Source organism: Bos grunniens, chromosome 21 (assembly GCF_055505025.1).
Source record: "Bos grunniens cultivar Pamir isolate PY7600 chromosome 21, Bosgru_T2T1.0, whole genome shotgun sequence".
NCBI classification, from domain to species: Eukaryota; Metazoa; Chordata; class Mammalia; order Artiodactyla; family Bovidae; genus Bos; species Bos grunniens.
The window spans coordinates 988,723-1,002,196 of record NC_141185.1 but is presented as its reverse complement, the minus strand read 5'-3'; the positions used below and the strand labels follow the sequence as shown (position 1 = coordinate 1,002,196).

Sequence of the window (13,474 nt, the reverse complement as noted above, 5' to 3'; positions counted from 1 at the left end):
GTCGGGGTTCCACAGCTCTGTGGGGGCTGGGGGGGCAGGGCAGGCAGGGTTGTTCTGTGGGCGTGGGGCCCAGCGGCCGTAGGGTGGGCAGGCACAGAGCACCCCTGCCCGTCCCAGCGCAGCCTCCCCCCGGGTGCTGCTGGCCCCACTGCCCTCCGGAGCCGGCAGGCTGTCCACCCTGCCTGTTTGGAGACTGGGCGCAGAGGCGCTGCTCTGACCGTGTGCTCGGCGCGCGCCCGGTTCTGACCGCTGGAGCTGCCGGCTGTGGGTGCTTGCTGGTCCCGATGAGACAGCGGTGCATCTTCGCTCTGTCTGGGCACTGTGGCTGGCCCCCGGTTTGGACTAGTGATGCGCCCACCCTGGGCCTTCTCGCACTGGCAGTAGCGTTTGGGGGGGGGGGGCGTGTGCTTGGTGTTACTACCAGGAGGCTTCCCGGAGCGGCTGTGCCAGCTCACCCCCACTGGCGTCCCCGCTGCTCTGCATTCTTGCCAGCACTGCCTGACTTTTAATCACTGCCAATCTGGTGGGTGTGAAATGGTATTGTGGTTTTAATTTGAATTTCTCTGATTACTGATGTAGGCCACTTGTACTTCCCCGTCAGCGAAATTCTTGTTCATTTCTCTTGCCAGTTTTTTCCTCCTGCTTTATCCCCCGACTTGAGCCTCAGTGGGTTTTTAAGGGCTAGTAATTCCTTTTCAGCGCTGTGTTGAAAGCACCCTCTTCTCTGCAAGGCCATGCTGCCACCCAAAAAGGTGCGCCTGGTGTTGGCCTTGGTCTAGTCCTGTGGTCTGTCCTCCCCAGGGCTGTTGGGAGAGCTCTCTGCTCTCCCTGGGAGCTGGTGCTTGGTTTCCTGGATTTCCTTGGGGGCACAGGCCACACCCCCTGCAGTGACCTTCAGCCCTGGCGTCCCGCTGCCCCTGCCCCTGTGGGGATTCCCTGAGCAGCCTCCTGCCGCACCCCCCACCCACCCCTCCACCCGCTTCAGTGGGGTCTCGGGCATTTTGAACCCTTGTACTCATCCCCTAATTTTCCGTCCCGTTGAGGTTTGTGAGTTGACATCACAGGGTCAGATCTCTGCAAGCTTACTGAGTGCTCACGTTCCTATGCACCCTCCTGTCGGCCTCCTCTGCCTGGCTCACCCTCCGGAAGGGGCTGCAGCTGGAGTGTAAGCTTTGGCGTCTGCGTGCTGGGTCCGCTGCAGCCCACGGCAGGGCGAGTGCCGATTGCCCGGGCCGTGGCCGCCCTGTGGGCCACGTGCCCCAGGCGTCGCCCGCCTGCCATTCTGTGCGGGTCCTGTGTTAGCCCGTCTTTTCACCTTCAGCCACTTTGGAGGCTGCACTGGGTTTCTCCGTGGGGGCGCGCCGGGCGCTTGTAGTGTGCGGGCGCTGGGTGTGATCAAACACGCAGAGCCGGATGTCGTCCTGCTCCTTTCCCTGCTGATGTGGCTCTTCCAGCATTAAACCTGCCTCTCCCTCTTGGAAACATAGCGGTGTGCCAGCGTGCTGGTGCCCTGGTCCCCTTCCCGCAGGCAGGCAGATGGCATCAGACTTTGCTCAGGACTTCGCATCTCTGCCTGGGGTGTGTAATCTGCTCATCCGCTGCCCTTATCCGATTTTGATGCCAAGACACTTGCAAAGTGAGCTGCCCCACGCGTGTCTGTGCGAAGCAGGAGTTGTTTGTTCCCTGAACGTCCAGGCGATGGTGAGATTGCCGGTCAGGGGACCTGACTCCAGGTTGCTTTGGGCCAGGGGTAACTCCTGACTTGACCGCTTTAATGGTTGTAGGACCCCCATCCCTGCCTTTCAGTTAGCTTTAGAAATACATTTTTCTGTGAATTTGTCCATTTTTTCCTGATTTTCAACTCGATTGGCAAAAAGTTGTCCCTAATGTTCTTTTTCTAAAAAAGTGCCTGCAGGACTTGTAGAGCTGTCCCCTGTGATCCCTCCCATTGACCGAGTGGGTGGGCGTCCACGCGCTGATCCATCTCACCAAGGGTCCATCAGGTTCCTTTTTAATGAACATTCACATCTTCCTTCCTGTTTACGCTCTTTGTTTTCGTTTCGTGTCCGTGTTCTCATCTCTTAGGATGGATACGCGGCTCCTCCTTTTCCCTCCTTTCCTTCTGTGCTCAGTTTTCTAATCACTCGTGTTTTCATTTGCCTTTGGCCTCGCTGGGCCCTCGTTGCCGTGGGGGCTTCCCTGGTTGGGGTGTGCGGGGCTCCTCTGCACCACGGCGCGCGGGCCCCTCTCTGCAGTGGCCTCTTCTGGCGCCCAGTGCGGGCTTAGTCGCTGAGGTGCTCAGGCTTAGTTGGCCCGCAGCAGGTGACATCCTCCCAGACCAGAGATCAAACCTGTGTCCCCTGCATTGGTAGGTGGATTCTTAACCACATAACCAGGGAGGTCCCTTTTGTAAGATTTTAAAGCTGCAAAATAAGTAATGTTTTGACTGCATTTCACAAGCTTTTATGTGTAGAGTTGTTGAGTTTAAAATCTTCAAAAGATGTTCCGTTTTTCCTTCTTTAACGTGGTGGGATGGATATCTCAGAGTTTCTTCACATCCAGACGTCTCCTCTTATTTCTCCATTGGTGAGTTCATTTCTTCTCCTTTGATTGTTTCTAACTTACTTGTGTTGTGGTCACAGAGGGTGGTCAGTGTGACACCAGGTCCTCAGAATGTTAGGACTTCCTCTGGGGCTCCGTTTGAAGCCAGCGTCCATGCATGCTCTGCTCGTCCTGAAAAGGGCCTTGTGTTTGGCACTTGGTGGTGCCACGTCTGATGCCTGTCCCTGTGGGTCACGCTTGGCTTATAGTGTCTTGAGGTTTTTTACCTTTCTTGTCTACTTGGAAAGCACGGAAGAGTCTCCGAGCCTGGAGGGGGTTGTCTGTTTCCCCCGGAGCTCTGTCTTTAGATCACACGGCTGCGGAATCACAGGCCCTGAGTGGTCAGGGCTGACCGGCACCCAGCGGGGCTTTTCCTCCAGACAGGCTTGGTGACAGTGTAGCGCTCAGCTGTCTGTTGCAAATACCTGCCTGCTATATCTTTCCCCACCTTGTTGCTTTAAACTTTGCTGTGTCCTCACAGGTTGGCTGTGTGTTTTTTATTTGGCACCACCTAGATTTCGTTTTCATTTAATCTGACAGTCTTTATTTTTTAACCAGGACGTTCAGTCCATTGTTATTTGTCTAAGTTACTGGTAGTCGGGTTCACGTCTGCCGCTTTATTTTTGTCCTCATCGTCCTTTTATTTTCTAAGCTTCGCCTTTTCATTGTGCCTCACTGTGCGTGGGTTTTCCCTTCCTCCATTTCTTATTAGTTTGAAACTTGTCACTATTTCTAGTCCTTACGTGGTTACCGTGTAAATTGCACGCTTGCTGTTGTGGTTTGGACTTAACCGTACATTCTTTTCCTGAACAACAGGGACCTTAGACCACGTGAGTCCGACCTGTCGCTCCACGTCTGTGTGCTTTCGTGTGGAGCATTTTAACGTCTTTTTAAGCCCGTATGAGATTATTGTTATTACTTTCTATTGTTAATAGTTGATTAATCTCAAAACTCACCACTTTTTTATTCTTTTTGCATCTCAGAAGTGTGAAGTGAAAGTCGCTCAGTTGTGTGTGACTCTTTGCAACCTCATGGACTCTACAGTCCATGGAATTCTCCAGGCCAGAATACTGGAGTGGGTAGCCTTTCCCTTCTCCAGGGGATCTTCCCAACCCAGGGATTGAACCCAGGTCTCCCGCATTGCAGGCAGATTCTTTACCAGCTTGCCACAAGGGAAGCCCAAAAACACTGAGGTGGGTAGCCTATTCTTTCTCCAGTGGGTCTCCTGCATTGTAGGCCAATTCTTTACCAGTTGAGCTACTAGAGAAGCCCCATCTTCCCTCCTCCTTCTGTCTGAAAGTACATCTTTAGGCTTCTCTTCAGTGAGGGTCTGCAGATAACTCACATTCTTTCAGGGTGTCTGAGATGCTTTCCACTGTCCCAGAGGGTGTCCTGCCGGTTGTGGGGTCCCAGGTGGCGTCTCCCTAGCGTGGCTCTCAGTTTGGCTCTTGTGAGGTCAGCGTCAGTCGGGTGTGACTGGCTTGAAGGTCTGTCCTTTCTCCCCGGTGGCTCTGTGGTCATCTCTTTGGTGTCCAGGGGAGGTTTCTCTTGTGTACCTGAGTTGGGGTCACTGGGCTCTGGGGTGGGTGGTTCTCCTGAGTTGGGGTCACTGGGCTCTGGGCGAGTGGTTCTCCTGAGTTGGGGTCACTGGGCTTTGGGCTCTGGGGTGGGTGGTTCTCCTGAGTTGGTCTCGCTGGGCTCTGGGGTGGGTGGTTCTCCTGAGTTGGGCTCACTGGGCTCTGGGCTCTGGGGTGGGTAGTTTTCCTGAGTTGGGGTCACTGGGCTCTGGGCGGTGGTTTTCCTGAGTTGGGGTCACTGGGCTCTGGGGTGGGTGGTTCTCCTGAGTTGGGGTCACTGGGCTCTGGGCGAGTGGTTCTCCTGAGTTGGGGGTCACTGGGCTTTGGGCTCTGGGGTGGGTGGTTCTCCTGAGTTGGTCTCGCTGGGCTCTGGGGTGGGTGGTTCTCCTGAGTTGGGCTCACTGGGCTCTGGGCTCTGGGGTGGGTAGTTTTCCTGAGTTGGGGTCACTGGGCTCTGGGCTCTGGGGTGGGTGGTTTTCCTGAGCTGTGGTCACTGGGCTCTGGGGTGGGAGGTTCTCCTGAGTTGGGGTCACTGGGCTCTGGGGTGGGTGGTTCTCCTGAGTTGGTCTCGCTGGGCTCTGGGCTCTGGGTGGTGGTTTTCCTGAGTTGGGGTCACTGGGCTTTGGGCTCTGGGGTGGGTGGTTCTCCTGAGTTGGTCTCGCTGGGCTCTGGGGTGGGTGGTTCTCCTGAGTTGGGCTCACTGGGCTCTGGGCTCTGGGGTGGGTAGTTTTCCTGAGTTGGGGTCATTGGGCTCTGGGCTCTGGGGTGGGTGGTTTTCCTGAGCTGTGGTCACTGGGCTCTGGGGTGGGAGGTTCTCCTGAGTTGGGGTCACTGGGCTCTGGGGTGGGTGGTTCTCCTGAGTTGGTCTCGCTGGGCTCTGGGCTCTGGGTGGTGGTTTTCCTGAGTTGGGGTCACTGGGCTTTGGGCTCTGGGGTGGGTGGTTCTCCTGAGTTGGTCTCGCTGGGCTCTGGGGTGGGTGGTTCTCCTGAGTTGGTCTCGCTGGGCTCTGGGCTCTGGGTGGTGGTTCTCCTGAGTTGGGCTCACTGGGCTCTGGGCTCTGGGAGGGAGGTTCTCAGGACTCCCGGGAAGTCCTCAGGCACTCTCCTCTTCCCAGCTCTCTCCTTGCCTCTGGACTCGGTGGACGTGCGGTTGCCCTTTCCTCTGGCATCACAGACTGGCCGCCGGGCAGGCTCTGCTCCTCCCTGTTTCAGCGGCCAGTCCTCAGTCCTCCTCCCTGCGGAAACGTGCCCATGCGGCTTGGCACCCCAGCCTGCAGGAGGGCCTGCAAGCGGGTGAGATGGGCCATCCCCTCCGCTGGCAGAGCCGTGATGGACGGTGCTGGGCAGGTGCCTGTGGCTGAGCATGAGGCCGAGTTTGGAGTTCCTGGGAGGCCGTGGATCTGTTTGGTGGGCATGGATTTAGCTGGAGGCTGAGGCGGGTTGGATGTGGGTGGGGTCGGGAGGGCAGGTCGGGGTTGAGAGTGGGCTGGGCTTTTGGGGCTCTTAAGAGGCGAGAGCTGCGTTGAGGGAGAGACCGGGGCTTGTGACCTCAGCCGTCTGAGCCTGTGGACTGTGGTCTCAGGGGGAGGCCTGGCCCCTTGCTGCGGTCACCACCTTTCCTGCCCCCACGATGGCAGTGTCAGGCCCCGTGCACACCTGGGCAGTGGGCTGCTCCCCCAGCAGGTGGCAAGGTGGGCTCAGCGCCGAGAAGTGCTGCCTTTGAGGGTGAGTGTGGACGGAGGCAGCTGCTTGGGGCAGGTGGTGCCTCCCGTGACGCTTTGTTCCGGGCAGTCAGCTGCATGGGCCCCGCTCACGGGCACACTGCCCTTCCTGTCTTCCCAGGATCCAGGCACCAGCCCTGGCTCCCCCTCCCCACAGCGAGGTGGGTGAGGGGGGCCTCGGTGCGGGTGGACGGGGCCAGGGTCTGTCCCAGAGAGCAGTCTGGAGAGTTGGGGGCTCTGCACGTGGAGACTCCAGTTCGGGTCTTGGGGATCCCTCGGGAGCCTGAGCGTCACTTGCTGTGGCCAGAGTGACCCATGGCCACCGAGGTAGGGGTGCTCGGGCAGGTGGGTGGCAGGATGGGACCCTCTGAGGCCATGTCCTGGCACCGCTGCCCAGCCAGACCCCACCGGCCCGGCGCGGCCCCTGCGGGCACGGCCTGGGCCCGTCGGACATTGCAGTCCGGCCCCTGGGCTTCCGGCCTCGGTGGGAATTGGCTCACAGCTGTTCCTGCCGGTGCTGGGTATTTTGGGCTCCAGGATACGGAGGGCGGTGAGTGCGTGAGCTGCTGGCTCCTCCCAGCACCTGTGCCTGGTGCCCGACAGTGGCCGAGAGTGGACCCAGAATAGCGCGGGCATCTGTGGAAGCTGAGTCCCGTTCTGCCCCCACGCGGCCTCGGCTGGGGGGCTTTGCGGAGGCCCAGGATGCGTCGTGAGGACCTCCCTGCCTGTGAAACGGGGTTTCTAGTGAAGCTCTGTGTACTCCACGTGGCCCCCCCCCAGCTGCTGTGCCCCCGGGGTGAGAGGTTCGTGTCCTCTGGGAGCCCCTCAGTGTGGTGGGCACGCAGCAGCCACTCTGCTGGGCTGGTCTTTCTCCCCCTTGGAGGTCAAGCCGAGGTCTAGGGTCTCCTGCATGGTCAGGCCAGCCTGGGTCCTGACAGCACCTGGAGCTGCGCGGTGACGGGGACGCTGTGCACGGGTCTGCCCTTCTTCCCGTTGGGCCCGCGGCAGCTGGCCGGTCCCCACTGCCCCACTGGCCTTCCGTCCTCTCCCCAGCCAGGCCACGGCGCCTCCCTGCTGCGGGGCCACCCCCAGCTCCGTTCTCAGGAGGCTGCTCCTGGTGGCCTGCACCTTTGTCCCACTGGTGGGGCGTGGGGAGGCAGCGGAGGGGCTGGGACAGGTGAGGTCTGCAGGAGGGGCTCCTGTCTCCAGCAGCGAGGGCCCCCAGTGCAGAGTGGGGCGCCCTGGCCTGGCCTTTTCTGCTCAGGCAGACGTGCCGGTCTCTCAGCCTAGTGGCCGCACGTGTCCAGTCTCCCATCCCGGCTCTGTTTTCAGCATTCGTGGGGTGATTCCTGCCCAGCACGGGCAGCCCTGTACGCGCTTGAGGCCTGAGCAGAATCGTGTGGGCTTGGGCGTTGCTGCCCTCGAAGGCAGAGCACTGTAGGCGGGGGTGCCCCTCGGAGGCACTGCCCTTTGCCCAGACGTGGCTGTGACCTTTGGTGGCCTGGGTTCCGGCTGCCTCTGCCCCAGGCCACTTGAACAGGCCGCGTGCCACCTCCTGTTGGCACTGGGCTCCTTTGTCCCCGCCTGCTTTGTCTGTGGGGCACGCGTCCCCATCCGAACAGTGGTGACGCCCCCACAGGGAGGCCCTTAGTGAGGAGCCGTGGACCCACAGCAGCTGGGACCTCGGGCCCGTCTCTTCCCAGAGCCTCGCTGCCCAGCCCTGCAGCCACCCTCGAGGCGATGGTGCCATATCTTCTGTTGGGTGGTGGCCAGTCCAGACCTTTCTGCCTTTGCATGCAAAGGGATGGGATGGGATGGGCTCTTCCATCACAGTTTGCATTCCGGGGCCTTAGCTTGGGTTCCAGATGTTCTGCTCCATCTGGTTGCGACGTGGTTTAAGTGCTGTCACGCTCTGGCAGGTGAGTGGACCACAGTCACCACCTTGAACCGTGTGCCCTCCTGCCAGCCCAGCTCTGGTGGGAGACGAGCTGTTTGTGGAGCGTGTTCACAAATACCGTTGCTGTCCACGCAGTGCTGGGGTGCACACCAGCCGGCCCCCCCAGAGGAGTGTGGGTGGGGCGGGGCCCATCTGGCAGCTGGTGAGGGGGCTCCACTCGGCATGAGCCCCCAGGAGGCTTTCCGGGGTGGGGCTCAGGAAAGGCTGAGTGTCCGGCGCTGATGCCTGAGACGGTGGAGGTCGTCTGGGCCCGTTACTGCCAGCCGAGGCCTGCCCAGGGTGGGGCTGTCATGGAAGGCTTCAGGGGTCTGTTAGTGAGTGACTGAGTTGGGGGGGGCTGCTGCACCCTCGGGGCCATGCTGGGGTCACCACAGCCACAGTGTCATGCTGGCTTTGGGGTGATGGTGGAGGTTGTTCCAGGGGAGCGCTGGCACAGAGGGGGGACCCCCCCTCCCCCGCCTCTGTGGGCAGAGGAGCAAGTCTGTAGGGAACCCACGGTGAGCCCGGCTTTCCTGACCTTGGTCCCCTTTCACAGCCTCCTCCTGGGCACCAGCTCCCCGGAGAGAAAGCTGGCCGCCCTCCCCAGGGCCTTGGGCTTGGCTCAGCCAACGGCCAGCGCTCCATCTGCAGAGGCCACACCAGCCGCTGCTTGGGACGGTCGTCGGGGGCTGGGGCGCCCTGTCCTGCACGTGCCCTGGGCCCGATGGGAGCGCAGAGCTGCCGTCCACACGTGGAGGAGGCTCTGGGGCCGCCCACGGGCAGGGGGCCAGCTGCGTAGGCCCCACTGGGCCCTCCTGCTGGAGACGGCTCCTTGGGGGGCCCAGTGGGGTTTCCCGTTAGGTTATTTGCAACAGGAGTAAAGAGGAGACGGGAATAAAGAGGAGACGTGTTGGTCAGACCTTTGAGGAGAGCACTTTCCAGTTCCCTTTTGGAGGAGAGCAAACGCAGTCTTCCTCAGGGCCCGCGACACAGCCCCGGTGACGCGGATCAGTGAGGCTCGGTACAGCGGGCTCCTCTGGGGTTTGACTGGGGGTCTGCAGGCTGACCTTGCCCCCACCCCCGTCAGGTGGCCTGGCGCTGGGCCTGTGCGTGCTGCAGAGCAGCGGCGTGCCGGCCAGGCCTCTGGGAGGCGCTGTGGTTCGTGGGGGGCCCAGCGCGGCTGCGGGCTGCACACCCCCCCCCCCCGCCGGCCCCTGGCTCTGACGCGCCCCTCCCCCCACCTCCACACCCCTGTGGCTGGCGCGCAACTCCATCGACGTTGGGGGATTGCCTGCGGTGTCTGGGCGTCCTGGGACTGGGTTGGCTGGTGGTCCAGGACGGACACTGGGCGTCCAGGGGTGTCGAGGGCGTGCGGACCCCCCGCCCACCTGGCCCTGGGGCTCTGGGGCCTGGGCACCTCCTCGGGACTGCTGCAGGGCAGACGAGCAGAGACAGAGCCTGCGCTCGCTCCGGGGGCTTCTCTGTGGCTGCGTGAGGTCTAGGTGGGCCAGGGCACAGCTGCAGCGCCTTCCCACAGGTGCGGACCAGGTGAGCAGCGAGGCCTGGCGTGCCTCGCTGAGAACGAGCCTGCGGGTCCATGGTGCGTTCTCTGGGTTCATTCCCCAGGAGCAGGCGCACCTGGCACCCCGTCTCAGGGGGAGACGCAGGCTCACGGAGCAGGGCAGGGGCCCTGCGGTGGGAAAAGGGAACTTGTCGTGAAGCACCCCAGGGTCCCGGGGCCCCTCTGTGGAGGACAGGCCGTGAGGTGGGGCCCGTGAGCAGATAACAGTGGTGGCTTCACGCCAGGCGAGCGGGGGCCCCGGGCTGACCCTGGGTCTGTGGTGAGAAGCGGCCGAGCCCGGGGCCCCCGCTCAGTGACCCTGCTCTCCCCTGGCTTCAGCCCCGACAGGCCGTCCCCCTGGCTTCAGCCCCGACAGGCCGTCCCCCTCCCAGATGGAAGGCAGTGGTGTGGCTGAGAAGGGGGATGGACCCGGGCTGCCAGGACACAGAGCAGAGGGCAGTCATGCCGCACGGCAGGGCCGAGTGGTTCCAGGAGGGCCGGTGCGGCGGACTGCAGAGGGGACAGGGCCGGGGGGAGTGCCCTTGGCGGGGGGCGCGGTGGGGGACCTGGTGCCGTGATGGAGGGGCTGGGGGGCAGTGGGGGGTGCCATGATGGGGGCCCTGAGGGGGAATTTTGGGGGGGTGTGCCGTGATGGGGGCCCTGGGAGGGCAGTCGGGGGATGGGGTGCATGATGAGGGGCCAGGAGGGAGCAGTGGGGGTGTGCCGTGATGGGGGCCCTGGGAGGGCAGTGGGGGGACGGGGTGCTGTGATGGGGGGGGACAAGAGGGAGCAATGGGGGGTGCCGTGATGGGAACCCTGGGGGGGCAGTTGGGGGGGATGTGCCATGATGGGGGTGCTGGGAACCTCTTGTGAGAAGCTGCTCTTCTCGGGTGGCCCTGCTTCCCAGCAGTGATGGAGTGAGTGAGGCTGGGGCTGTGAGGTATCGGTCCAGGGAGGAGGGGGTCCCCGGGAAACCGGGGGGCTGGACGTCTGTGTCTCAGACCTGCATGGCCATTTGGTGCCAGGGGTTCTCTGGGGCTGTGCCCCGTGTCTCTGGTGCAGAGTCTGGGTGAGTGGGAGCCCCAGGAGGGGCCTGAGGAGGGCACACGGGCTGACGATGGGTCCAGTGTGGGGGTCTGAGCGGAGGTGGAGGCACGGCACCTCCTGGGGCTGGGCGGTGCAGGGCGCTCGTGGGCATCTGTGGGACCCTGGGCGCACTGCGTGGGCGTCACTCCAGCTCAGGTCACGGCGGGGACGGGCTGCCCCCCTGCCTCCGACTCCCCGTTGGGTGCTGGGTGGGACGGGCTGCCCCCCTGCCTCCGACTCCCCGTTGGGTACTGGGTGGGACGGGCTGCCCCCCCGCCTCCGACTCCCCGTTGGGTGCTGGGTGGGGGCCCGCAGCACCCCTGCTCTCCCACTGGCCCCTCCTGAGCACGTGGAGACCTTACAGTGTGGGGCCCTGTCCCCCTGGCCTGGTCCCAGACCCCTTCTCACAAGGGATCAGCCTCCACATGCCTGCCCCCCCAGCTGACGTGCTCTGGCCCTGCACCCTGGGACGGGGGACCCTGGGGGCGGCTCTGACCTGCTTGTGATAAGCCGCCCGCCAGTGGCTCCCCGCGGGGCGTGTGTGCTCTGGCTGCTGGGAAGCACGTCCGGAGTCTGGCTGCCTGGGGTCTGCTGCCACCTGGTTGCTTCCTCCTCCCTGGGACCCCGTGTCTGCCCGGCTCTTGGAGGAACTCTCGTCTGAGGGCCACTTGGACGCCCTGCTTCCTCCCGTCTCTAGTTCCCTTCCTGGACAGGGCCGCGCCCTGCAGTGTCCAGTGCCGGCCCCAAGTGCAAGGGCCAGGCGGGCACTCCCAGGGCCCAGGGGCACCCCTGAGCGGAAGCCCTGCCTTTGCTGAGCCCCCTGGGCGGCTGTGGGGGGCCCAGTGGACGCCGCACCCAGCCCTTGGTGGGGGCCTACTGGGCTCCCTGGGGGAGGCATCTCAGCAGGAGCCTCAGGGCACAGGCGGGAGGAGGTGTGGGTAGAGGAGCCCTGGGTATGGGTTCCGGGCTCAGCGTCCTGCTGGACCACAGCCCGGTGACATGCCCTGCCCCCCCCCCACCAAGCTGGGGCCATGACTCCTGAGTGAGTTCAGTCCTGGGCACACCTGCCTGCTTGGGGCAGAGGGGAAGTCCTCCTAGGAGACTCGCACCCCATGTCCACCATAAGCTCAGCGAAGCACCCCGATGTGCGGCTTGGACCCCAGGCCCCTAGTTCTCAGGCTCTGGGGCTTGGACCCCAGGCCCCTAGTTCTCAGGATGCTGGGGCTTGGACCCCAGGCCTCTAGTTCTCAGGTTTGGGGGCTTGGACCCCAGGCCCCTAGTTCTCAGGCTCTGGGGCTTGGACCCCAGGCCCCTAGTTCTCAAGTTTGGGGGCTTGGACCCCAGGCCCCTAGTTCTCAGGCTCTGGGGCTTGGACCCCAGGCCCCTAGTTCTCAGGCTCTGGGGCTTGGACCCCAGGCCCCTAGTTCTCAGGCTCTGGGGCTTGGATCCCAGGCCCCTAGTTCTCAGGCTCTGGGGCTTGGACCCCAGGCCCCTAGTTCTCAGGCTCTGGGGCTTGGACCCCAGGCCCCTAGTTCTCAGGCTCTGGGGCTTGGACCCCAGGCCCCTAGTTCTCAGGCTCTGGGGCTTGGACCCCAGGCTCCTAGTTCTCAGGTTTTGGGGCTTGGACCCCAGGCCCCTAGTTCTCAGGCTTGGACCTCAGGCCCCTAGTTCTCAGGACGCTGGGGCTTGGACCCCAGGCCCCTAGTTCTCAGGCTCTCGAGGCTGGAGGCCCAAGGCCACGGCGCCCGCAGGTTGGTTCAGTGTGTCTCTCTGTTGTGTCCTCACAGAGGGGTCTCGAAGGAGCCCCCTGCAGTCCCTCCACAAGGGCGCTGACCCCCTTCACCAGGGCCCCACCCTCCGCCCTCATCATCCCCAGAAGTCCCTTCTGACAGCATCATGTAGTCTCACGTGGATTTAGGGGGAACCAGAGTCGGAGAAGGCAATGGCACCCCACTCCAGTACTCTTGCCTGGAAAATCCCATGGACGGAGGAGCCTGGTAGGCTCCAGTCCACGGGGTCGCTAAGAGTCAGGCGCGACTGAGTGACTTCACTTTCACTTTTCACTTTCATGCATTGGAGAAGGCAATGGCAACCCACTCCAGTATTCTTGCCTGGAGAATCCCAGGGACAGAGGAGCCTGGTGGGCTGCCGTCTATGGGGTCGCACAGAGTCGGACACGACTGAAGCGACTTAGCAGCAGCAGCAGAGTCTGCAGCCCCTCTGTGTCCCAGAGTCCTTGCGGCGCTGGAGCCTCCGGGCAGGGGGCCGCAGCGGTGTGTGCTGGGAGAGGCTGGGTGTGCCCCCAGCCTGGACCCGCGCCTGTCGGGTGTGAGGACCAGCTGCTGTGAGACGTCAGAGAGGCCTGGGCCCCCGCCCTGCCCTCTGGCTCCCGGACCCCTTCTCATCTGACCTGGAGCCCCCTGACCACCCCAGACAGCCATATCCCACAGCTGGCAGGGCAGGGTCTCTCCTCCCGGGAGCCGGCCTGAGGCGGGGGCGGGGCCTGAGGTGGGGGCTGAAAGTGGGGTGGGGCCTGAGGGCGGGGCGGGGGCGGGGCCTGGGCGGGGCCCACAGCGGCTGCGCACACTGCCGTTCTGGGGGAGCCTGTCACCGAGGACCGTGCTGCCTGGCCTCGGGGTCCCCAGAGCCGGCTGTGGGTCCTCGCTGGGGAGGCCTGGGTCGTGCCTGGACTGTGGGGAAGCCCAGGGTCGTCGCTCTGAGCCCTGGGGAAGCCGGATGCTAAAGGGGCTGGGACGCGGGCCCCTCCTCACCGCCCCCATGGGAGGTCCCGCCGGGGTACGGTACAGGCCGGTTCTGAGTACGTGGCTGGAGGCGGCCGTGGGCTTCAGCCGGTGCAGGCAGCGCTCCCGGCCCGCTGGGCTCGCGGTCCCCACGTGAGTCTTGCTACCTGGAGGTGGCCTCCTGCGCCACTGATCTGGCCCTGAGGTGCCTGAGGTGCCCAGCTCGCCTCCACGCCCCACGTCCCTTGCTGA

The 13,474-nt window shown here is 63.3% G+C and overlaps 1 protein-coding gene across 8 annotated transcripts in view; it reads left to right on the top strand.

Annotated features, from left to right (window-relative positions):
• Positions 1 to 13,474, top strand: part of PACS2 (phosphofurin acidic cluster sorting protein 2) — a 64,950-nt gene that overhangs the window by 1,864 nt on the left and 49,612 nt on the right. The gene's annotated exons all lie outside the window — the stretch shown is intronic.